We start from the raw sequence: 24,793 nt of genomic DNA on the forward strand, positions 1-24,793 counted from the left end.
TTCGTAAAGCCTGGTGTCAAGAACACAGTACATGGTCATTGGAACAGTGGTCTCAGGTTATGTTCACGGACGAGGCCGGGTATAGTCTGAACAGTGATTCTCGCCGGGATTTCATCTGGCGTTAACCAGGAACCAGATACCATCCAATTAAAGTCCTTTAAAAGGGACCTGTATGGAGGTCGTGGTTTGATGGTGTGGTGTGGCATTATGATTGCTGAACGTACACCCCTGCATGTCTTCGACAGAAGAACGGTAACAGGTCAGGTGTATTGGGATGTCATTTTGCACCAGTATGTGCGCCTTTTCAGGGGTGCAGTGGGTCCCACCATCCTCCAGATGGATGATAATGCACGGCCCCACCGAGCTGCCATCGTGGAGGGGTACCTTGAAACAGAAGATATCAGGCGAATGGAATGGCCTGCCTGTTCTACGGACCTAAACCCCATCGAGCACGTTTGGGATGCCTTCGGTCGACGTATCACTGCACATCTTCAAACCCCTACGACACTTCAGGAGCTCCGACAGGCACTGGTGTAAGAATGGGAGGCTATGCCCCAGCAGTTGATCGACTACCTGATTCAGAGTATGTCAACCCGTTGTGCGGCCTGTGTATGTGTGCATGGTGATCATATCCCATATTGATGTCGGGGTGCATGTGCAGGAAACAGTGGTGTTTTGTAGCACATGTGTTTCGGAACGGTTTTCTCAACGTATCACCAATACCGTGCACTTACAGATCTGCGTCGTGTGTGTTCCCTATGTACCTATGCTATTAGATCGAGTTTTGTGTAGTGTCACGTCGTGTGTCTCCACATTCTGCAATTATCCTTAATTTATGAGCATGAGTGTAGTATCAAACATAGGTCTTAATTTGAGGTAGAAATTTCTGAGAATGTCCGTTTGGTGCATAGGGCTGTACGGCAGTGAGACATATACTGTGCGAAAACCGGAGCAGTAGAGAATATAGAATCATTGAGATTTGGTGGTACAGAAAAATGTTGAAAATTAGGTGGACCAATAAGGTGAGGAATGAGGAGGTTCTCCAGAGAAACGACGGGGAAAGGAATATATGGAAAACGCTGACAAGAAGAAGGGACAGGATGATGTGACATCTGTTAAGACATCGGGGAATGACTTCCAAGTTGCTAGAGGAAACCGTAGAGGATAAAAACTTCAGACATTCAGTGTGTCAAATTTTGATTATTCCAAAACGTAGAGTATAATAGTAATTGAACATATAAATTCTGCGATAGCTTGCGTATTCAACTGAACTCCTGCATGTGCAGTGAGCATTGTCGGCCGCGTACGTATCAGTAATTGTTATGTAAGCACAAATACAGTCTACGCCTGTCAGTATTAAAAGCTATTTTCCACTCTAGGAATTGCGACCATTTTGTTTCATTCGGTAGTTAAATTTTCTCTAAATTGCAGTTTCGTAATTAGTAATAAATTCGGCTAGCTGATCGAAAATAATCTTTATAGTAACAGTAATTTACACCCGATCATTATCAGTGTCACAGTAACGATTAATTCTCCACTTTCCCACACCCTTTTGATTAATATTCTTCGAAATTGATGGCTTTTCTGGTAATTATGTGCTTTCAATCAGTTGACTGAACGAATACGGAAAGTGCAGGGGTTGTAAAGAGTCAATGAAGAATCAACAAATAGTGTTAATACAATGCAGGCGTAGCCACATCCATTTGGAAACCTGTACGTATATTGCATATCGAAAGAAACATACGTTTGGAAAGTGACTGAAGTGGTGCTTGGATCCAGCTATTACTATCTAAATGCAAACACAACCTGATAATGAAAGTGTGCCCGAAAACACTTCGTGTTCATTCTCTTAATGTAAAGGGAAATAATAGCTCACTGTGTTTATTTTATCGCAAATGAAAGCGAAATAGGCAAACGTTCTCTATGAATGGTGGTGAACTCACGAACAGCAATTGTGAAGACAGATGTGGTGCGTTAGGTAGATGACAAACGAAAAAATAGAGTTTCTGCGAAATGTCGAACACGAAGTCCACCCAGAATGTTTCCTAGGTCCTGGGAGAGTTATTCCGCGCGGCGAGCTTGTATTTACTGCAGCGAAGCTATTTATATTCGGACCGGTCGTTTGAGGTCTGTCGGAATCCAGTTGTACTGCAGCGCTCCAGTTTTTCATTTGGGAATTGCCGTCAATAGTTACAGCAGTACAAGTGAACGGTGCGTGGGCGTCTACCTAGCGTGTACGTGTGTGTGTGTGTGTGTGTGTGTGTGTGTGTGTGTGTGTGTGTTTGACGTTCCAACACTTCCTGCGATGACGTCAAGTGAGAGAACTGATGGCGTGCACTTCTCATTTCCACTAATGGAAAATGCGATAACTCTGGTACCTGAGCATAATAACTACGTGGGGAACGGAGTACCTGATTAGTATTTAAAGCATACAAGTCAGTTTTTCCGACTTTTTTTCCTTAGTCTGCTGATGTTTGCCGCTGCCCATTACAATTTCTGCAACTGGGACATTTACCTTATCTACATCTAACGTTCTCGTTTAACGTTTACCTGCAACTCGTCCTAGTTACTTTTCGCACGTTCTGTTCCTCAGTGATTCTGAAGATAGCTTCTTGTTTCTTATCAGCACCATTCCTGTTCATGTTCAGAAGCCTTAATGTTCTAATCTTTTGGGATGAGTACTGAGTAATCTAAACATTTAAACGTTTTCCTAATAAAGTATTTCACAACTAACTTCTATCATGCCAGATTTTTTTTCCCTCTGACACGTTTGATGCGACCCCAACGACTTCTTCTCCTGTGCCAACCTCTTCCTCTCAGGCCAACAGTTGCACCCAGCGTCCTCAGTTGTTTTTTGGATATGTTCCAAGCTCTGTCGTCCTCTACAGTTTTTACCCTCTATGGTTCCCTGAAGTACAATAGATATTGTAACACAGGTCATATTATCCTGTCCCGTCTTTTTCTCAGCGCTTTCCACATATTCCTCTCTCCACCGATTCAGCGAAGGACCTCCTTCTTCTGTATCAGTACACCTCATTTTGACCAACCCTCTCTAATAGTGAATCTAAAACGCTTCGATTCTCTTCTTTTATAATTTTTTCAAAGTCCATTAGTCACAACCATGCACTGCTGTATTCCAGACTTATATAATCAGATTTCTTACTCAAATTAAGCTCTACGATTGATAACAGTAGACTTCTTTCGGCCACGAATGTGCTCTTTGCTTGCTCTAATCTGCATTGTATGTCCTCCTCGCTTCGTTCGTCATGTATTATTTAGCTTCCTGCACTTCGTGGTCATCAGATTTTATGTTGAGTTTATAGCTAGAGTCATTTCTGCTACTCTTCATTACTTCTGTCGTTCTTCGATTTCCTCTCAGATCATATTCTGTATTCATTAGACTGTTTATTCCAGTCAATAGATACTGTAATTCTTATTCAAATGGATCTGAGCACTATGGGACTTAACATCTGAGGTTATCAGACCCCTAGAACTTAGAACCACTTAAACCTAACTAACCTAAGGACATCACACACATATATGCCCGAGGCAGGATTGGAACCTGCTACCGTAGCAGCAGCGCGGTTCCAGACAGAAACGCCTAGAACCGCTCGGCCATTACGGCCGGCAATTCTTATTCACTTTCACTAATAATAGCAATGTCCAAAACGATCCTTATCATTGATAGCATTTCAATGTTATTTTTGCACCCACTATTAAACATTTCCGTCATTGCTCCTTGGGTGTGTAGACTGAACAGAAGGAGTAAAAAGCTGCATCCCTGATCCCTTTTTCAACTCCAGTACTTCGTCTTAACCTTACATTCTTACATTTCCCTCTTCGTTCTTTTATGTATTTTTATATTACCAGTGTTTTACTATACCTTACTCCAATCTTTCTCCTAATTTCGGGCACATTGCACTATTTTACATTTCCGAACACTTTTTCTGTGTCGACAAATCCAATGAACGTGTACTGAACTTTCTGAAGTCTTTCTTTCACTATCAAGCGCAATGTCGGAACTGAAACTGTGCTGCCTTTCAGTTTTCGAAAGCCAAACGGGTCATTAACAGTTCCTAGGTTTCCATTTTCTTGGAGATCTATAGCTACAGAAAAAAGAGCGCAAACAAGATAATCATAAGAAAGGAAATCAACCGTGTCCTTCTCAAAGGAAATATTTATGCACGATCCTAGTTAAAGAAACCATGGAAATCCTAAACCTAAACTGCCCCACTGTGATTTGAAACCTGCATTTAACGAATGTGATCTTCCTCGTCTAATTCGGTAAAATATTTTATTCCTGGGGGAAGTGTGAGTTCACCTTTAGGATCAGAGGAAGTGCGACCATTGTGACCTTTCCTAAATTCTGATTTCACTTACAACAAGTGAGAGGAATGTGAGTACAAGTGAATCGGTAGGGAGCTGGTTGGGACTGGGAAGGTACTGCAGCCGCCAGAATAAATCATATTTTAAAAATAGATTATTAGAAACAACCAAATCCATGCAATTATACCACAGTCATGGAATAATAGCTAACTAGTAATTATAATGTTTTTAAATCAACTTGCAGTACAAGCAGTAAACAGGTAATCAAATAAAAAATATCAGTTAATAGCGTATGCGCAAAAAACTAGTGCTTCTTACAGCAAACGAACAGTAAAAAGAAAGAAATTACCATTCCAATGTCGTTAAATAGCTGACTGACTTGTGGCTTTGTTTATAGAGAGGGTAAAGAACCAAATGACAAACTCAGCAACTGCAAAATTGGGTTCAGGCCCTTTTACCAGTATGTTTTATCATAAAACCAAAATATTGTTGCAAGCAGGTATATTTAACAAAACAACGGTACAAACTAAATAAAAATATTATTCGTTGTAAAAAATTTCATTTTTATACGATATTCAAACAAACCTTTGGACGGCGATACTCAGTATATTTTAATACATATTATATATAAATATACATAAAATAAAATAGGGCGATGTTGCAATCGAAAATATCGAAATTTTATTGACCGATTAACTTGACACGATAACGCTGTTCACACTTGGACGGAGAGATATTGAAATGTTGAACAGAGATTATGAGGTGGGGTCAGGCAGGGGGATGGAGGAGATAGAGAGAAGGGGGAGAAGGAGGTCAGGATGTATAACCAATTCTCACTCACATTATATATTTAGCAATTGCAAAACTTTGTCAGATTCGTAGTAAGATATACAAATATAAGGAACAACTGCTGATTAAAAACGTGAAAAACTTGAAACCAATGATTCACCTGACAGTTGCATTAAATGTATGTGGCCCATCAAACCATCCAATTACTATGAAAGCTACTGGGTCCACAAATTTTTACAAACACTGAGCTTCAGTCTCGTTAGAATATGTCAGAGCGTGTATAGATTAACCGCCAGTGGGCAAGAAAACCAGTTTACAGTTGGCATAGTTGCTTCAAGGATAGCCTGAAGTTCCCCTTAGACGTTAAAAAAAAGTCCATTAGCAGAGTGACAAAGCAAAACAGGCGATGCATTACTTAAGAAATTTGAGGTTAAAAAACTCAGTTAAATATGCATTATAAAACTATAATTATAGCTAGAATCAAATTTTAAGACTTAGAAATAATTTTTACAGCACTTTAAAAGAGAGGAATCCACTGTGCAATAGACAGAGGTGCCTTCAGGATTTGCCCTGAAATCCGACTGAAGCTCGAGAAGTACATAAGTAATTATAAAAGAACATCTAGTGGCTCAAAGACCACGTGCAGTACAGTAAACTAAGATTGCGTTACAGGACGGCGCTGCGATACAACGGCAGACATTACCGGGGGAATCAACGGCAGTAGTAGCTCAAAATTACCGACGTACTGAGAAAGGTCCAGTCAGCACGATCAAAAAAAAACGATTGACAAATAATTCATAGACAGAGCTATTTCAAAAATAATGATATACGAAAAGTGATCTGAAGTTCCTACCTGGCCAGCTCACTGACCAAAACAGACCACAATAAAGGATCTTGCTACCAACTCTGTTAGAGATCTTCACAGCAGTACCTAAGGCACTCATTGCGACCTCTGATAATAAAGCCTTAGTAATGGAGTACGTGTCCTGAAATATACACATGAAATTTAAGAGTATGATACTTAAAGCCAATGCATAAGCTACGGTTAAGAACCACCTGAGGCACCGACTAAACAAATTAAATAACACTACTTGCATAAATGGTAGGACGCTGGGTAAGATGTGAACCAGCCAAATATACACAGAGGTGACAAAACTTCAGGGATACCTCCTAACAGCGCATATGTCCGCCTTTTGCTGCGCACAGTGCAGCAACTCAACGTGACATCGGCTCCACAAGTCGACGGAAGTCCCCTGCAGAAATAATTGCGAAAGTGTTGCTGGTGTACGATTTTTTGCACGAACGGATCTCTATATTATGTCTCATCAACGTTCGGTGGGATTAATATCGGGTGATCTGGGCAGTCAAACTATTCGCTCGAATTGTCGAGAATGTTATTCAAACCAATCGCGAACAAGTGTGGCCCGGTGACATAGTGCATTGTCATTCACAAAAATTCCATCGTTGTCTGGGAACATGAAGTGTACGAGTTACGGCAAAAGGTCTCCAAGTAGCCGAACATAATCAGTTACAGTCAATGAATGGCTCAGTTTGACAAGAGAACCCACTCCAATCTATGTAAACGGAGCCCATACCATTACAGAGCCAGCACCAGCTTGTTCATGGCATTGTTGGCCACTTAGGTCAATGGCTTCGTGGAGTCTGAGCCACAATTCAACTATACCATCACCTCTTACCAGCTGAATGTCTAGGGTCCATCTGATACTGTCACGAGCGGAGGAGAGGCGCTACAGCCGATGACGTGCTGTTAGCAAAGGCATTCGCGTCGGCCGTCTGTTGTCATAGGCCATTAACGCCAAATTTCGCCGCTCTGTGCGAACGGTTAAGTTTGTCCTACATTGATTCCTGTAGTTATTTCACGCAGTTTGCTTGTCATTTAGCACTGACAACTCTACACAAACGCCGCTGCTCTCGCTCGTTACGTGAAGGCTACCGCGTTCTCCTTGGGAAAAGATAATTCTTAAATTTGGTATTCTCGGCACATTCTTGACACTGTGGATCTTGGAACATTGAATTCCATAACGATTTCCGAAATGGAATGTCCCATGCGTCTAACTCGAACTACCATCTCCTGCTGAAAGTCTGTTATTCCCGTCGTACAGCCGTAATCACATCGCAAACCTTTTCACGTGAATCACCTCTGTACACGTGTGAGCTCCGCCAATTCACTGTGGTTTTATACGTTGTGTATGCGATACTACAGCTGTCTGTATACGTCCGTACGCTATCCCATAACTTTTGTCACATCAGAGTTAGTAACCTTAACACAAAAAACCTACAATACTTTTTTAACAAATAGTAAATGCCTCCATGCACAGGCAAAGAACAGAACAGTAACCTACTAAACAACGTAACAGGAAACAATCTTTTACATGCAACACAAGTCAGCCACGGCGGTTAATAAATAATAGGTTTACTCGTTTAACAGGATCGCCACAAACCGTGACTACATGCTCGGTTATGATACAAAACGGGCAGCTTTGGCGCACGATAAGGCAGCGCAGGAAAAACGACGATGCATGAATTTAGAGCCAGTAATCTAGTTACTCACTATAGTGTTCCTCACCATAGTCCACAACATCAGCAGAGAAGATGTCCCTAAGCAGACTCGCGGCCTTCAACCATCAGGTAGAACAGACTCAAGTTCTAAACTAGAGTGATGTCGCCGACAACTCTTCGCAATCGAGCCCTCCGCCTACCAGCAATGTTCGTCGAACATGGAGCGCTCACACTTCCTCGGTCAAAACTGACCGCAAACTACTACTGCTACGAGCCAGTCCTCACCGCCAGTCAAGCGCCGGAATACAACGCGTCTGTAGCCGCTTAGGAGCGCCCTCCAGCTGGCCAGCGTCCACCCTCTCGCCCAGCAGTGGCCAGAGTGAAATCGAGCGCTAGTATAAACGATACCAGCAAAAATATCATGCGCGCACGGCACAACAACTTTCTCAACTAAAATATGATAATTTCAATGTGAAGTGGCATGGTGGTTAAGTTACGTGGTTCTTACTAACGAGGAGCTCATTTCAAACACCTGTCGTCAGCAGCTCGTGGTCTAGTGGCTAGCTTTGCTGTCTCTGGACCACGTGGTCCCGTGTTCGATTCCTTGCTGGGTTGGGGATTTTCTCTGTCCGGGGACTGGGAATTGTGTTGTTAGCTTTGGCTGTGTAAAGATTGGGACTTTGTACGGAGGCTGATGACTGAGCAGTTGGGCGCCCACAAACCAAACATTATCATTATCATCATCAGACACCTGTCCACCCAATCAAATTTAAGGTGTTTGTGCTTTCCTTAAATCGAGTAACGTGCCAGTGAGCATTGATTTATGTCAATACGACAAGTTCAAAATGTGTGCTGGACTGGGATTTGAACCCAGGTCTCCTGCTTACTATGCAGATGCGCTGACCACTTTGTCATGTGCACACATTATGGCATGCATCCTGCCAGACACACTTTCTCAGCTTGTACCACACACGGACATGTCAGAATGACAAGACATCATTTTGATGCTGCAGCCATTATCAAGCAAGACATACAGGAATTAAAGGCATCAGCTGCCTGTGGCCTTTGATTTATATCAATGTAGCAAGTTGAAAATTTGTACCAGACGGGGATTTAACCCGGGTCTGCTGTTTTCTTGGCAGATGCTCTGACCACTACACCATCTAGACATAGTTGGCACCACAATTGCATGGGTTACCCTAGCATGCCTCCCGCCAGCCCCTAAATTCTCAACTTATCCCACACACTACTGATGTAATGGCCCTGCTCACTGTCTTCATTATTCGTGGCATGTCACCAATTCCCATAAGATTTCGAGCTTGGTGTGCATCTGCGCTGAAGGGATCAGTGTGCGTCATTGTTTTAATTACATATTCTTAATTACATATTTCTCTTAATTACATATTATGCAGACACTGTGAATGAAGAAACGAACGAATTAAAGACATCATTTGCAAGTGAGCATTGATTTATGTGAATGGGGCGAGTTGAAAGTATATACATAACAAGATTCGAACCCAGATCTGCTTACTAGGCAGATGTGCTGACCACTGTGCTATCTGGATCTGAAACCACAGGCACAACATACATAATTAAGGCAATGACAGCTACTGATGCCTTCACTGCAGATGCACACCAAGCTTAAACTCATATGTGAATCGGCGAGATGCTGTAAGCAATGAGATTAATGAGCAGCGGCCTACAGCGATAGTGTGTGGTATAAATGAGAGGAGAAGTGCTAAGGTAATCCATGCAGTTGGAGTGACCCAAGTGCCCCGACAGTGTAGTGGTCAGCGCATCTGCCTAATGAGCCAGTTTGGAATCCCCAGCCAGCACAAATTTTCAGCTTACCCCATTGATATAAATCAGTGCCCACTGGCACCTAATGATTCAAAGCTGCAGTACCAAAATGGTGTATATTCTTTGGGCCATGTCTGAAAGAAGAGACACCTCATACGAGGTGGGACAATAAAGTAATGAGACTGATGTAAAAAAATGTTGCTTAGGCGTTTATAGTCTAGTTTAGTGTTGTATCCTTCAAAGTAGTTCCCTTCTGATTGCACATACTTTTTCCAGCGCTTCTGCCATTGATGGTAACATTTCTGGAACTCATCTTCTGTTATATCCTCCAAGACCCTCGTCACAGCTTTTTGGACACCTTGTGTTGTTTGAAAATGGTGTCGCTTGACCGCCGTTTTGACTCTTGGAGATAGAAAAAATCGCAACGAGCGATATCTGGTGAATAAGGTGGCTGAGGTAGTACTGAAATTTCTTTGGAGGTTAAAAATTTCTGTACTGACAGAGCCGTATGAGATGGCGCATTATCGTGATGCAGAATCCTATTATTACTAGACGAACCGTTTCTCGATTGATATTCAGTTCTTCTGCAATCATTTTCAGGGATAATTTTCGATCAGATCGTATGAGTTCACGCACCCTGGCCAAGTTGACATCTGTCAGTGAGGTTCATGGTCGTGCACTGCAGTCTTCATCTTCAACATTCATTCTGCCTTCAGTAAACATTTTATGCCAACGAAAAACTTCTTGACATAACCTCCTCTCCAAAAGGCTTCTGAAGCTTACCGTAAGCTGTCATTGCGTTTTCACCCAATTTAACACAAAAAGAAATGGCATACCATTGAGCAGTAGCATGCGGTTCCATTTCCGTGACGAGAGACAGAAACATGTGTTACTTATTACAGCACAACTCACGACTGAGCAGTTGCATCGATGTGCCACTGGGACTAGAAGCAGCTTATAGACCAAGGTCAAATACTGTGCCTACGCAAGCCTGCAGGGTTGCCACATCTTACAAAGAAAATCAGTCTCATTACTTTATTGTCGCACCTCGTATATACTAGTAAGGTCAAGTGTAAGATACCTTTTGGCAAATTTCTACGATTTCATATTTCACAGTGTGAATGTTGAGTACGAATGGCGTCGCTGTGAGTCAGAGATGTAATGAAAATGATGACATACATTATTAATGATTTAAATAATAAAACAGTGCACTTCTTGCGTTTTCCATGAATAGCGCTTTTCGTTTCAGCAATTGATTCCCTACTGTAAATGCTATTGTTTACATTAGCGATGTTTGCATATGCGTCATGCTCTGCTGCTCTTAACCTGCAGTAGCATTTTTACGTTTTCAAGGTATTTGTGTTCCTTCACTTTGCAGAAAATCACGCGAAAACCATAACTCACACTGTGTTAGATTATCTCGACTATTGAAATTTATTCCTGCAATAAATCTTAACTGAAAAAGGTGTGGATGTACTGCCTAAAGCGACGTATGAAAATTTATACCAGATCACGATTCGAACACCAGTTTCCGCACACCCTCAAAATTTGAAACAGTATAGTCCATTCAACATTCTCAAAAGTTTTCCCTACTCTACAAACGCTACAAATGTAGTTTTGGCTTCCGTCAACGCATGTTCTTGGATAAGCTGAAGTGTTAGTATTACCTCGCCTGTTCCTGCATTTCTCCGGGAGCCAGACTAATCTACCACGAATTCGGCCTCTGGCACTTTTTCACTCTTCTGTAAACAACACGTGTTAATATTTTCCACTCATGAAACTGATTATCTGGTAGCATTTGCGAATATCAGCGTCGGTGTTCTTAGATTTTGCGATTATTGTATTCTTTAAAAAATCAGAAATTATTCCGCTTGCCTCATTTCTTACACACCTCTCATGGCTGACTCCCAAGGATCCAAGTAAGTCAGGGCATGAGCAGAGACTGATTACGTTGGATGTATACCTCTTCAAACGAATAATCAGCATTATTGATGTCCTATCTTCTTGCAATTTCTACAGTTTCAGTCTGTAGTTCACAACCAATAAATTATGACCAGGACCCTGGAAACGGCCTATACATTAATTTGATTTCTAAATCTCTGTCTTATATAATCCATCTTAAACTTTCCCCTGGTCTCTTGTACATGTAAAACCTTCTTCCATTATTCTTAAACCGAGTGTATGCTGTGATTATATCGTTTTTTGTGCAAAGTTTTTCGATTTTCCTCCTCCTGTTCTTCCCTCTCTTCCATTTGCTGTCACTGAGTTCGCCCCTCACCTCACAACTAAATTTTTGTCCCCCTCAACCATCCGAATAATGTCGTTTACCTTATCATACACCAGTCTCTTCATCATGAGCGAATCTAGTTGGTGTATAAACCTGTACTACTGTGGTGGGTGTTGGCGTCATGTCTACCTTGGCTAAGCCAATGGGTTCATTATGCTTTCCATAGTAGTCTGCCTGCCTTACAATTTTATTACTCAATGTTAGACCTGTTCTTGCATCAGCCCTATTTGATTTTGGGTTGGAAACCGTGTACTGATCTGACGAGAGCTCCTGTTCCTCCTGTCAACGCACTTCACTAATTCGCATTAACTTGAAGCTACCAGTTTTCCTTTCCAACTTCTCTAACCTACCAATCTAACATTCCACACTCCTCACCTAGAATGCCTGTTTCTTTTTTCTTTTTTTTTTCTTACTGATGATGTCCAGGTGACTAGTCCCTGCCTGGGCATCTGAATGTGGCACTATTTTCCTTCCAGGTAATTTTACTTTTCACCCACGAGGATGTTACCGTCATTAAGCCACACAGAAAAGCTGCATGCCCTCGGGGTAAAACAGCGGCTGTAATTTCCCCTTGTTTTCAGCCGTTCGTAGTACCAGAACAGTAAAGCAATTTTGGTTGATGTTGCAGGACCAGATCAGTCAATTCCAGACTGTTGCCACTGCTGCTACTGAAAGGGCTTCTGCCCTCTTCTGGAGCCATAAGTTTGTTTGGCCTCTCAACAGACACCCCTCCGATGTGGCTGTACCTAGGTGGTACAGCCATCTGTATCATTGGGAACGTCTGCCACCACACCTCGGTGTGGTCCATGTTTAGTACATAGCGGATAGTGATTAATATGACATTTTTGTGTTTTATTTTATTTGTTTCAGACAGAAACCATTTCACCAGATAAAAGAAATGATATCACTGTAGAGCTGATTTGCTGCCAGACCGCATGTGCTGAAAACCCTTTCTGCAGTAAAATGACAATACACGAATGTCGCTTCCAGGAATGTCGACAGAATGACAATTATATATTGTCGCGTCGACTATAAGTGGCACAAAACGGAGAGCCCAAGTTTACTTATAACTCCATTACACAAACTACGCAAATCACAAGGATGGTGCAAATCATTTCGTGCAGTACAGTAATATGTAGAGAAAACTGAACGGAATAAACACTGTAGGCCTTACATGAGCAGTGAAAAATGAAACGATTTCGCTAAGCCCGTTTTCTACATCGCATTATAGTGTTTTTAGTCAGAATTTCGCGTTCTGACTTATAAATACCGATTGCTTTTTTGTGACCACGTTTGACGGAGGAGGAGCATTAGTTCCAGTGCTGGAGAGAAGCGCACGACCCCAGAGCCAGATGCATTCCGAAGTTGATAAAAGCTAGGCCACTTGTGTTCCTGAAGGTGGGAACAGAACGAAGAAGGACATCCATTTTGAACTTGGAGCTGAGTTACGGTATTATCAGCAGACGAATTGAAAGGGATTAAATTTGTGAAAGAAGGTAAGTATGCTGCGGAAAATAAATACATACGCGTTCTTCTCCACGGAAACGTTCACTCTACAACCGCTGGTAAACAATACAGTGTCGTCCGCCAATTAGGCTGTTACTATTTGTGGTAATTCAGGCAGGTCATTAACGAATAAAATAAGGACTCTCTTCCTGTCGTTCGTAATCGCTGCTTCACTTCATTTATTAGATACTGATTACTGTGTCAACAGACCCAGCTAGTACTACGATAGGTTTTACACTCATATTCAATAGCACGGATACATCAGTTCTGTAACCGGAACTGTCGCAGTTTGTAATTAAAGAATCGTAGAGTCTCTTGAAAGCACTCCATTACCGAGAAGTTACAGCTGCCGTGTGGGAACGTTACTTGGTAGATAATGTGCAATCCGCAGAGCACTATTGTGAATGCGTGAATCCGTCGAGCTTCGCCACATCGCGGTGGCGAATTCCAGGGCTGTCAGGCGCAGCGACTTGTACAGGAAGACGCTGAGGGGTTCTGCTAACCTTGATATGGGGCTCGACAACATACAGAATCGGTTGACACGATCGGGAGCTTCCTCCCGTAATTCCAGAACGTAATGGAGCCACGTACCAGAGTGTCCAACGTGACGTCGAGGTAATGCACAGTTTAGTCCGTGGCACCGGACTTCACGAAAGTTGACGGGCTGTTGTAGATTGGCTGGTGTGTTCCCCACCGGCTGACAGTCATGCCATCGTCTATACAGAAAGCCAGGTTTCCCTTCAGGACTCATGAAGTGGGGCGATCAGTCGTGGCCGGGGCACTGATGATGACGATGATGATGATACAAATGACGATGTCGTCGCCGGATTAGAGCAGCCAAAGGCTTGGCTTCGTAGTGACCAAAGAGGTACTTCGTCAAACGTAAAATTCCAGTGGTGGAGTACGATGAAAATAAATCGGGAATTTTTGGGACTATAGACTGTGTGATAACACCACTTTTTCGGCGCTAATGATAGAGCAGATGCGCAACACTGACGAAACTTGTCCAGTTACTACTGTCTTGGGTTAAAAACTATATTGAACGACTGACCTTAAAACGCATAAAATATTGTTTTCCAAATAATTAAAACGCATAAAATGTTGTTTTTCAAATAGTTAAAATTATTTTTCCTGAATAAACATTCACTCTCCTGTCTACTAAGAGAGCTTTAGAGAGGTAAGACAAGGGGACTGGCGGGAACACGGCTGTGAGGACGGTTCGTAAGACGTGCTTGGGTAGCTCAGTCGGTTAGCATTCACTCAGGAAAGGCTGAGGTTCTTTGTCGTAGTCAGGTACAGAGTTTTAACGTGTCAGGAAGGTTCCAATTTATTTATAATGGATTTATTTTGAATAAAACTAATAGTATGAATCATTGTGTGCATGACACCCCACAAGCTCTAGCACATGTCCTCAAACACATTTGTGGAAACGGTAATATAAAATATTACTTTGAGAAATGAAGATTATTTGGATACGACCAGCAAATATTCCCCCATGTGCGGGTGAACACAGACATTAAAACTGGAAAGCAGCCAACCAGCTATTAGCTAAAATCTCCTCCCCAACTTCATCAAGATGTGTCCTGATCTCTCACGAACGTTTAAAACCTGTTCTACACTGGTTCAGTCATCGCTTAAATACAGGGCATATGTCCAGTCAAACTACTTAAGGTCAGCATAAAACAACATTCATTTAAAAGAAGGCGCAATGTTATAGTGAGACCAACTGCGTTACGTTTGGAGGTAACGGTTGAAACACCAGGAATTCATTATCAGTCCGGTATAACTTGATACCATGCGCGAAACACGCAATTTCCAGCCAACCTGCGGGAAGGAGTTGTGTCGACATTTTCGACATAGGGTTGTCTACATTCCCTTCCAGCTTCTGCCACGTACAAGACTGTGCCAACACACGCATAGCAGTTACGAATTTAGGAGGAGGAAGAAGGGGAATGTTCTTCAGCTTATAGTTGCCCTACTCCAGTCATTGCGATTAGTGTACCTCGCGGTGCAACAGGTGTAGTGTGTCAGCCCCAGAACCGAAACTTGCAGTTGGGCAGTACTGATGCAGATCCCATTCTGATCACTATCGAGAGACGCCCTTCATTACAGCTATACGCACGCAAGAAGGACATGTAGTGCACGAACCTCACAAGCAGTGTAAATTACGGGATGCATGTTGCAAGATGGCCTCGAAGTCTCCCCAGAGTACCGACGTGGCCATTGCATCCTGCACCAACCACCAGTATTGAGCCGTAGTGACTTCATCTTTTCTTCCTCCTTCACCTGCTGGATCCCCGCTAGGTGACAGGACTTACCCTTACCTTCCTGCGTGCTATCTCTGGCGAGGAGTCTGTAAAACACCCCGGAGGGTGCCGAGAGAGGTGTGGCTGGGTACGCGAAGAGACAGCAACGCGGACAGCGGTCGGCTAGTCGGCTGTGTACGCCATTGGCTCTGTTTGCGCGGAGACGGGTTAGTTGCGAGTGTACCGTTAGTGTCTGCGTCGAAGTTTTCACTACGCCCCTCAGTGTTCTTCAATTGAATAGTCTTTCCTTATGTCATTGCTGTGCGCTTTTGGATGCTGGCGCTTTGCACTGGGCTGAAATTACGGAATAACGACTTCATGGTATAGCAATGGTTGGTATCAATCGCGCTGAGATATGTCCTCGTCTGTGATTCTCACTTTTCGGATTTCAAAACAAAAATTTTCACCTATTGTAATCTCCTGAGATTCTGGCTTGCACGTCCAGCTATTGGGGTAGTGTTATTAAGGAATCTGTTGCAATCAGACTATCAAGCAGCCTTATTAACAGAGATGGTGGATCTTGTTTAAATGCTGCTTGGAATCCGGCTCTGTCTCTCATCAAAAAACAGAGGGACAGAATTAGTGCTACCTCACCTGTTGATTAATACTAACTATCGATATTTCTGATGTTGGTTATCTTTGGTTGTGTTGACACTTGTTCTGTGTGTGGTGTCTTCCTTGTTTCTCCTCTGTGAACCGATGTATTAAATTTGCTTGCACATTTTTTCTTCCTTGCATTTGTGCCTTGAGAATGGCAGGGTGCGCTCCTGTCGAAATATCGGCGGTGTACGACGACGTCACCCGGCAGCAAACCCGTAAGTTATTTGAGCATTTGATTCGCCGGGAAAAGTTAAGGTCTCATATTGTAATGATGCTTAACAACAACTGGTATGTTTGAGTTTGATCCATTTAATGGTTAGTGCTTTTTCCGCACGTGTAACAGTGTGTGTTGGTCATTATAAACGCTACTTGATGTTTTGCATTAGTGTTTCTTGTTCACAACACAAACTGTATTGTATTGTTGCGAAATAGGGAAGACAGTGCCACTGACATGATACGTGAACTGGAGTGGCAATCATTATTTTCAAAGGCGTTTTTCATTGCGACGGCATCTTCTCACTAAATTTCAATCACCAGTTTTCCCCTCCGATTGCGAAAACATTCTGTTCGCACGCACCTACATAGGAAGAAATGATAGATGATCATCACGATAAAATAAGAGCAATCAGGGCTCGCACACAAAAATGTAAGTGCTCGTTTTTCCCGCGCGCCGTTCGAGAGTGGAACGGTAGAGAGGCAGCTTGAAGATTGTTCATTGAACCCTCTGTCCCGCACTTTATTGTGAATAGCAGAGTAAACACGTAGATGTAGATGTACCTTAAATGTGGTGGCTTTCATATCAGTGTTATTTTCCTGTGACCTTCAGCGCATTTATCATTACCATAGTGTTTAATAAAACTGTGTATTTAATGCTGTTAAAATGTTTATAAGCTCTGTGGTAAATCTCGGTAAACAAATGGTTGTTTATAACGCCTTGGGATATTTTATTGGATTTATTATTTCATTTTCTAATTTTTTGTCGAACTAATGTACACTGTGCAAATTGTGTTTTAGACCATTCTGAAATCTGGGTGTCATGGTAAAGAGCCTATCTTGTAAATGTCAGCAATTAATTACCATCTCCTTGAGTCAAGCTCCTGTTTCTTAGAGAAATTTCAGTTTGGTGCAAACAAGTTTCTGGCTATGTAGCCTAGGTAGCTCATTGCTTTTCTGTCTTATGTAACTTTCTGAGGTTAATGATTTCAGTCTATTCAGTTAAGCTGTATTTAGGGAGACGTTTATTATGTCATCGTATTACCGTTTTATTTTATTATTCGCTGTTTGCTCTGTGCGCTTTTGAGTAACTTGTGATTGATTGGCCGGCCGAAGTGGCCGTGCGGTTCTAGGCGCTGCAGTCTGGAGCCGCGAGACCGCTACGGTCGCAGGTTCGAATCCTGCCCCGGGCATGGATATGTGTGATGTCCTTAGGTTAGTTAGGTTTAACTAGTTCTACGTTCTAGGGGACAAATGACCTCTGCAGTTGAGTCCCATAGTGCTCAGAGCCATTTGAACCATTTTTTTGTGATTGATTATTATGGCATATTTGAAGACATTACGTCATTAAATTATTAAGGCGTGTATCTTGTGACTCATGTTTCACCTGAGTGGTGTTTGTTAACAGCTCTTACTTTTACGAGTTGCGGGTACACTGCCTGGGGCGGCGGTTGGCCGCGGGGCGTATTGCTGTTACGCACTTGCAAGGTGTTCTTCGGGAGTGTTTGTGGGTACCCGAAATTACCTTAGTACAGCTGTTCGGACTAGCAGCGTATTCCTTAAATTAAGTTTGTTTAACCTATGCTCTTATTTATAAGCTCTTATGTTAATATTTTCCGCCAAATATTTAACGTCGCTCCTGAAATGGGTAATATTATCCGCTTTACAACTAACCTTCAGATTTTCTAAATCACAGTATTTCAGCCTGTACTTATTGTGCTAATACTTGGAAATTTTGAGCTTAGTTTCTTTAGTGGTCAATGTTTGAGATGTTTTTCGAATTATTTTGCCATTACTTGCGTACTCTATTTATTCCATTCATGTAAAGAAAATCTTGCAGGATAGTAACTGTTGGCACTTATCTTTCATGGTTGGTCCGTTCTCGAGACTGAGTGTTTGGATTTGTGATTTGGTAATCGCGGCAGCAGATGTTCCTTTCAGGGGTAGTGTGATTAATAATCAATTTAAATTTGTTTTTAAAACTCTTTAAGAGCCATAAGTGCGAATTGTTCTTGCAGTTTTCTGAGAGTAATTCCTTCAATTACTCCAAGGTGAAATTTATTTAATTAAGAAAAGTGTTACGTTATAATCTTGCCACTTGTGTTTATTATTGATTTCTTGTTTGTGGCTTAGGTCCTTTGATCAGTGGTTTCAACCAATTATTTGAAGAAAAGATTAGTCGTGTTGCTCATTCCTTGATATGGTTTATATTGTATTCCGTTCATTAGTAAATAAATGTGAACTGTGAAAGGAAAAATGATGCGATTACCGTGGGTCCACTCTTTCATATGTCCTTTCCCCTTGCCCTCTTGACATCTTTTATAAGGGGATTTCAGTATATGCATCGTGGACTGTCCGGCCCAAAACCGAAATGATACTCGGCGTGGGTTGCTCCGTTTTCATATGCTCGTTTTTGTGAGAAGTTGTGCGTCGCAGAATCACAATATCCATGCGCTTGGGCACCGTAGTGCCAATAACTAAATCTGCTGACACTATAATCGGAGACTGATGAATGAAAGAGTTATTGGAAACCTGACAAGAAAGCCAAATGTAGAGCATAAATCACTAACTAAACTAAATAGGAGAAAGCTTTGGCAGGTTGTAGGCTTCTACACCACCAGCGTATACTGAGGAAGTCTCTACAAGGATTACATGAGGGTAAACATAAAATTTTATCACTTCAAAACAGCTGCAGATGCGCAGCGCCATTTCCTTTGGCTGTGCAAGTCTATGCACGTACTACCTCTCACCCTGTTATGGGCCCGCCAGCAGGAGGCTCATTGGTCAGTAAATATTTGGAATTATCACATATTTGCCTGTCTTTGAGTAGTCCCCAGTACGGGATATGTCACTGAAGAGAGCTACGATGTACCAAGAAACTTCCTGCGGCGGCTGCTTTTTATGCTACTTGGTCAGTCGGCCAGGTCCTTCCTGATAGATATAACGGGGTTGATCCCATCGCCTGTACTTAACCAATAGATTCGTCTGGATAGGCATGCACGTAGCTTAACATTTAAGAGGGTCGATTACTATCAAAGCGCAGTATACAATATAAGCGCCAGTTTTTAGGCTTGAAGGCTTTGCACTTAATCGCTGTGAATGTTTCAAATTTTTATGTTCAGTTCAACAAGAGGTAAATGCAACGTGATGTGATCTGTTTATAACCTTCGTAATTTGTGAAACTCCCTTGCTGTAAAGTCTCCGAGGTGCATCCCTTGTTACATACTCTTAATAACTGTATACAGTACTCAGCTTCCACTCAGTCACATCGTGAGATAAATCTGCGCTTAGAACAGTTAATAGTAGACTCAGTCTCTGTTCTCAGTTTTATTGCATATAGGTGATAAGTAACATGGTAACATTAGTTTTATTGCAGCTGCAGCCAAGACTCCATTAGTAACGACAGCACCTCCAACAGCTTGGGCAGAGGATCCTCTTGCACTGAAGTGACCTCGTTCACGACCAAGAGGCAGGCTGAAAATACCGCTTCAGTTTTAAATTTCTTTTATTATCACAACCGGTTTCGGGCTCTCATAAGCCCATCCTCAGGTGTCACAACTGTGCTGTGGCCGCCGAGCGCCGCGGTGGACGTGTACTAGGCGCGCTGTGCTACATATGAGCGCAGAACAGGGACATCATTTAGAATGTCCTGAGTTAATTCTTGCTTCTTGGGTGTAATTAATATACTTGTAACATCATAAAAAAGAATTAGCTTTGCATCCTCGTGAATACAGAGCGGCAGGTCATTAATAATATATTAAGAACAACGAGGGGCCCAAGACTGTACACTATGGTACACCATTCTTCTTATCCATCCAGCTGGAGGAACTTGCTGTTTTTTCTGCATTGTGCAAACTGTTTATTTCAATCTTCTGTACTCTTCGAGTTAAGTATGAGCTAAATATTTTGTGCACTGTCGCAATCATACTACAATACTTAAGTTTATCTAGTAGACTTTCTCGCTTTACACAATCAGAAGCCTTTGAAAGATCACAAAAAATCCCAACTGCTGTTTTTCGGATATTCAGAGCATTTAATGTTCGACCAATACACGCTATGCAGCAGAAAATTATATACAATTTTCTGCAGCATAGCCTTTCAGAAAACCAAACTTCCACTTTTTTAGAGCTTTATTTATACAAATAGATGAAGCTACTCTTGAATACATCACTTTTTCAAGAATTTTGCAAAAGACTTTTGATGTGAGGTTGGGCAGTAGTTCTTGACATCCGACGTATCCCTCTCTTTATGCAATGGTTTAATAATAGCCTGTCACAGTGTCTCAAGAAAAATGCGCTGTTTTAGTGAGGTACTCATATGTGGCTATTACGTTTGCTGCTTTACACCTTCTCGGTGTTGCAATATTAAGGATCAGTAGTTTACATTTGTTTCCAGCTCATTGACGTATTAATGATTACTTATGTAGCAATGGGATGTGGGACATCTGTGTCGGAAGCGAGGACTATTTTATTATGTTACACAGGCATGGGGCAGATAATGTGACCAATTACACGAAAAATTCGTACTCTCGTAGTCCAGATTCATAGGTTCGACGGTGTCCTACTTTTATACAATGTTACATGAGCTGATTCCAGTGAGAGAAATTTGTTTTTGTAGTTGTTTTCAATTCAAACAATTGTTTCCTGCCGCTCTCTGTGCTTATCTATTCTCTACAGGTCTCTTCAGGTTTGCATAACAATTGGAAACTATATGTAAGCACTATATTCAAACATCTTTCTCCCTCCACAGTATTCATCATGAGCTCCCAGTTACCAGATGAGGTATTTATTCATGTCCCAGGGTGTGCCCTATCAACCTAACCCTGCTTTTATATCCAGTTATATCCATTACCTCTTATTTAGTTATACTACCTGCCATCCTAATCTTCAGAGTATGGCTGCAGAATAACATTTCTGTAACTTTTAGTTCCAAATATTTTCAGTAAAGACTTCCTTGTATTTAAATGTACATTCACTGTTAATGTATTTCCATTTATCAGAAAATTTGTTATTACTACTGTCCATCTACATTTTATATCCTGCCGCTGCCAGTTATTTTGCTGCCCAAAACGCTAAACTCATCTACTGCTTGTAAAGGAATTGCTCAACACACCTCTTTTGTCGTGAAGTATGAAAGTTACCAGTACAATCAAGTTTAATGTTATTAACTTTTAAATTCACAGCATTATAATAATGTTTAGTGCTTTTCAAAGTTATTCAAAAAGTTAAAATTGATAAAAAATGCCTTTTTCAGTGAAATGTTAATTGCCTGTATCTCTTCCGTTAAGAAACACTGACTTTAGACGCACACACAAAACACACACACACATACACACACACACACACACACACACACACGTACATGCATGTTTGTAACATTCGTATATCTTTATACATATCAACAAGCAGTCGGAGCCTGTCCATCGTGCAGTTATGGAGTAACATACGGCGTCTGTCACCGAGTTAGAACGTTTGGTCTGTTCACGCACATGGTTCACATGTCTCTGAGCACTATGGCACGTAACATCTGAGGTCATCAGTCCCATAGAACTTAGAATTACTTAAACCTAACTAACCTAAGGACATCACACACATCCATGACCGAGGCAGGATTCGAACCTGCGACCGTAGCGGCCGCGCGGTTCCAGACTGAAGCGCCTAGAACCGGTAGGCCTTGGTCTGTAAAATGAAAACGTTGTAAATCTACACATTGTCAATTGGTGTTAACACAAGATTAATTTTCATTAAATAGTTGATGTGAAGAAAGTAATCTGCATCATAATATTATTTCAATGTATATATTTCCAAAGAACCACGTTACTGTGTCTCGCAGTAATGAGTATCAACGCTCTAGACAAACGCCAAAGAAAAATTTCTACGAGCAAAAAGTTAAGCACAGCTACTAAATTTGGGTTATTCTACATGCATTTTCTCACACTAATATGTAATTGTTATGCAAACGCATATAGTATAAGTAGTTGGCAAAGTTTGCTAAATTTTTTATTACTACGATTATTGTAGTTAACAGAGCAACGATGGGGTCAAATATTGTTGGTATCTCATTTGCTAACCTTTGGGATCATTTGATTTAATTTTACGATTATTCTATTACCATTCTTTTAATTTTGCAAATGTTCACCTTATAACCTCTTAGAAGCCACAAATGTAAACATACAGCTTAAGCAATTTTTCAAGTTTTAAGACAAAAAAAATTACGACCATATGTGAATGTTGTTGTTGTTGTGGTCTTCAGTCCTGAGACTGGTTTGATGCAGCTCTCCATGCTACTCTATCCTGTGCAAGCTCCTTCATCTCCCAGTATCTACTGCAGCCTACATCCTTTTCAATCTGCTTAGTGTATTCATCTCTTGGTCTCCCTCTACGATTTTTACCCTCCACGCTGCCCTCCAATGCTAAATTTGTGATCCCTTGATGCCTCAAAACATGTCCTGCCAACCGATCCCTTCTTCTAGTCAAGTTGTGCCACAAACTTCTCTTCTCCCCAATCCTATTCAATACCTCCTCATTAGTTACGACCGAGCGAGGTGGCGCAGTGGTTAGACACTGGACTCGCATTCGGAAGGACGACGGTTCAATCCCGCGTCAGGCCATCCTGATTTAGGTTTTCCGTGATTTCCCTAAATCACTCCAGGCAAATGCCGGGATGGTTCCTCTGAAAGGGCACGGCCGACTTCCTTCCCCATCCTTCCCTAATCCGATGAGACCGATGACCAAGCTGTCTGGTCTTCCCCAAACCAACCAACCAACCAACCATTAGTTACGTGATCTACCCACCTTATCTTCAGCATTCTTCTGTAGCACCACATTTCGAAAGCTTCTATTCTCTTCTTGTCCGTGCTAGTTATCGTCCATGTTTCACTTCCATACATGGCTACACTCCATACAAATACTTTCAGAAACGACTTCCTGACACTTAAATCTATACTCGATGTTAACAAATTTCTCTTCTTCTTCAGAAACGATTTCCTTGCCATTGACAGTCTACATTTTATATTCTCTCTACTTCGACCATCATCAGTTATTTTACTCCCTAAATAGCAAAACTCCTTTACTACTTTAAGTGTCTCATTTCCTAATCTACTCGTTCAAATGGTTCAAATGGCTCTGAGCACTATGGGACTCAACTGCTGTGGTTATCAGTCCCCTAGAACTTAGAACTACTTAAACCTAACTAACCTAAGGACATCACACACATCCATGCCCGAAGCAGGATTCGAACCTGCGACCGTAGCAGTCGCACGGTTCCGGACTGCGCGCCTAGAACCGCGAGACCACCGCGGCCGGCAATCTACTCGTAATTCCCTCAGCATCACCCGATTTAATTTGACTACATTCCATTATCCTCGTTTTGCTTTTGTTGATGTTCATCTTATATCCTCCTTTCAAGACACTGTCCATTCCGTTCAACTGCTCTTCCAAGTACTTTGCTGTCTCTGATAGAATTACAATGTCATCGGCGAACCTCAAAGTTTTTACTTCTTCTCCATGAATTTTAATACCTACTCCGAATTTTTCTTTAGTTTCCTTTACTGCTTGCTCAATATAAAGATTGAATAACATCGGGGAGAGGCTACAACCCTGTCTCACTCCTTTCCCAACCACTGCTTCCCTTTCATGCCCCTCGACTCTTATAACTGCTATCTGGTTTCTGTACAAATTGTAAATAGCCTTTCGCTCCCTGTATTTTACCCCTGCCACCTTTAGAATGTGAAAGAGAGTATTCCAGTCAACATTGTCAAAAGCTTTCTGTTAGTCTACAAATGCTAGAAACGTAGGTTTGCCTTTTCTTAATATTTCTTCTAAGATAAGTCGTAAGGTTCGTGGTTGATTCTGCCAAGGAACTCCTTAATTTCGAGAGAATGTTTTCTAAGTTTTAGGCCTCGTTGTGAATAGGTTTTCTTAGTGCTTCTCAAAGTAACGCATTTCTTTAATATAAAATAGCCCATTTATATATTCCTTACATATCTCAGGCTTCCCTTCATTGCTTAGTAGTAGCTTGGGTACTAATCTCTTGTAATTCATACAAAATAGTCCCAGCACCACAATTATCACCTTACTTGAGTCAGTATTTTAGATATATTTTATCGTTTGAGTGATTAAACTTAATACCAAAAGATTTCCACTAGTTATTGTCTTTTTCCAGGCAGTTATTCGTCTGCCTTCACTATTTAATGTCTGAAAGCTACTCATTCATCTTTTGTTATATTAATTTAGATTATTTCAGTCAGTCATTGTCTAACACTCCCTTTTAAACTGTCAATAACATTTGTTTATTTCAACTTTCTGAGATGACGTCTCCCTAATTTATCCGTTAAGTGCTAAGTTGCATTTTATAACTTATGAAAGTCCACATCTACTACTCTCTTTTCGTCTATAGCGTTCGCTCTTTACAACTGCCTCTAGTGCCACAGAAGGTATTCCTCATG

This window comes from Schistocerca nitens, chromosome 5 (assembly GCF_023898315.1).
Source record: "Schistocerca nitens isolate TAMUIC-IGC-003100 chromosome 5, iqSchNite1.1, whole genome shotgun sequence".
Classification (NCBI taxonomy): Eukaryota; Metazoa; Arthropoda; class Insecta; order Orthoptera; family Acrididae; genus Schistocerca; species Schistocerca nitens.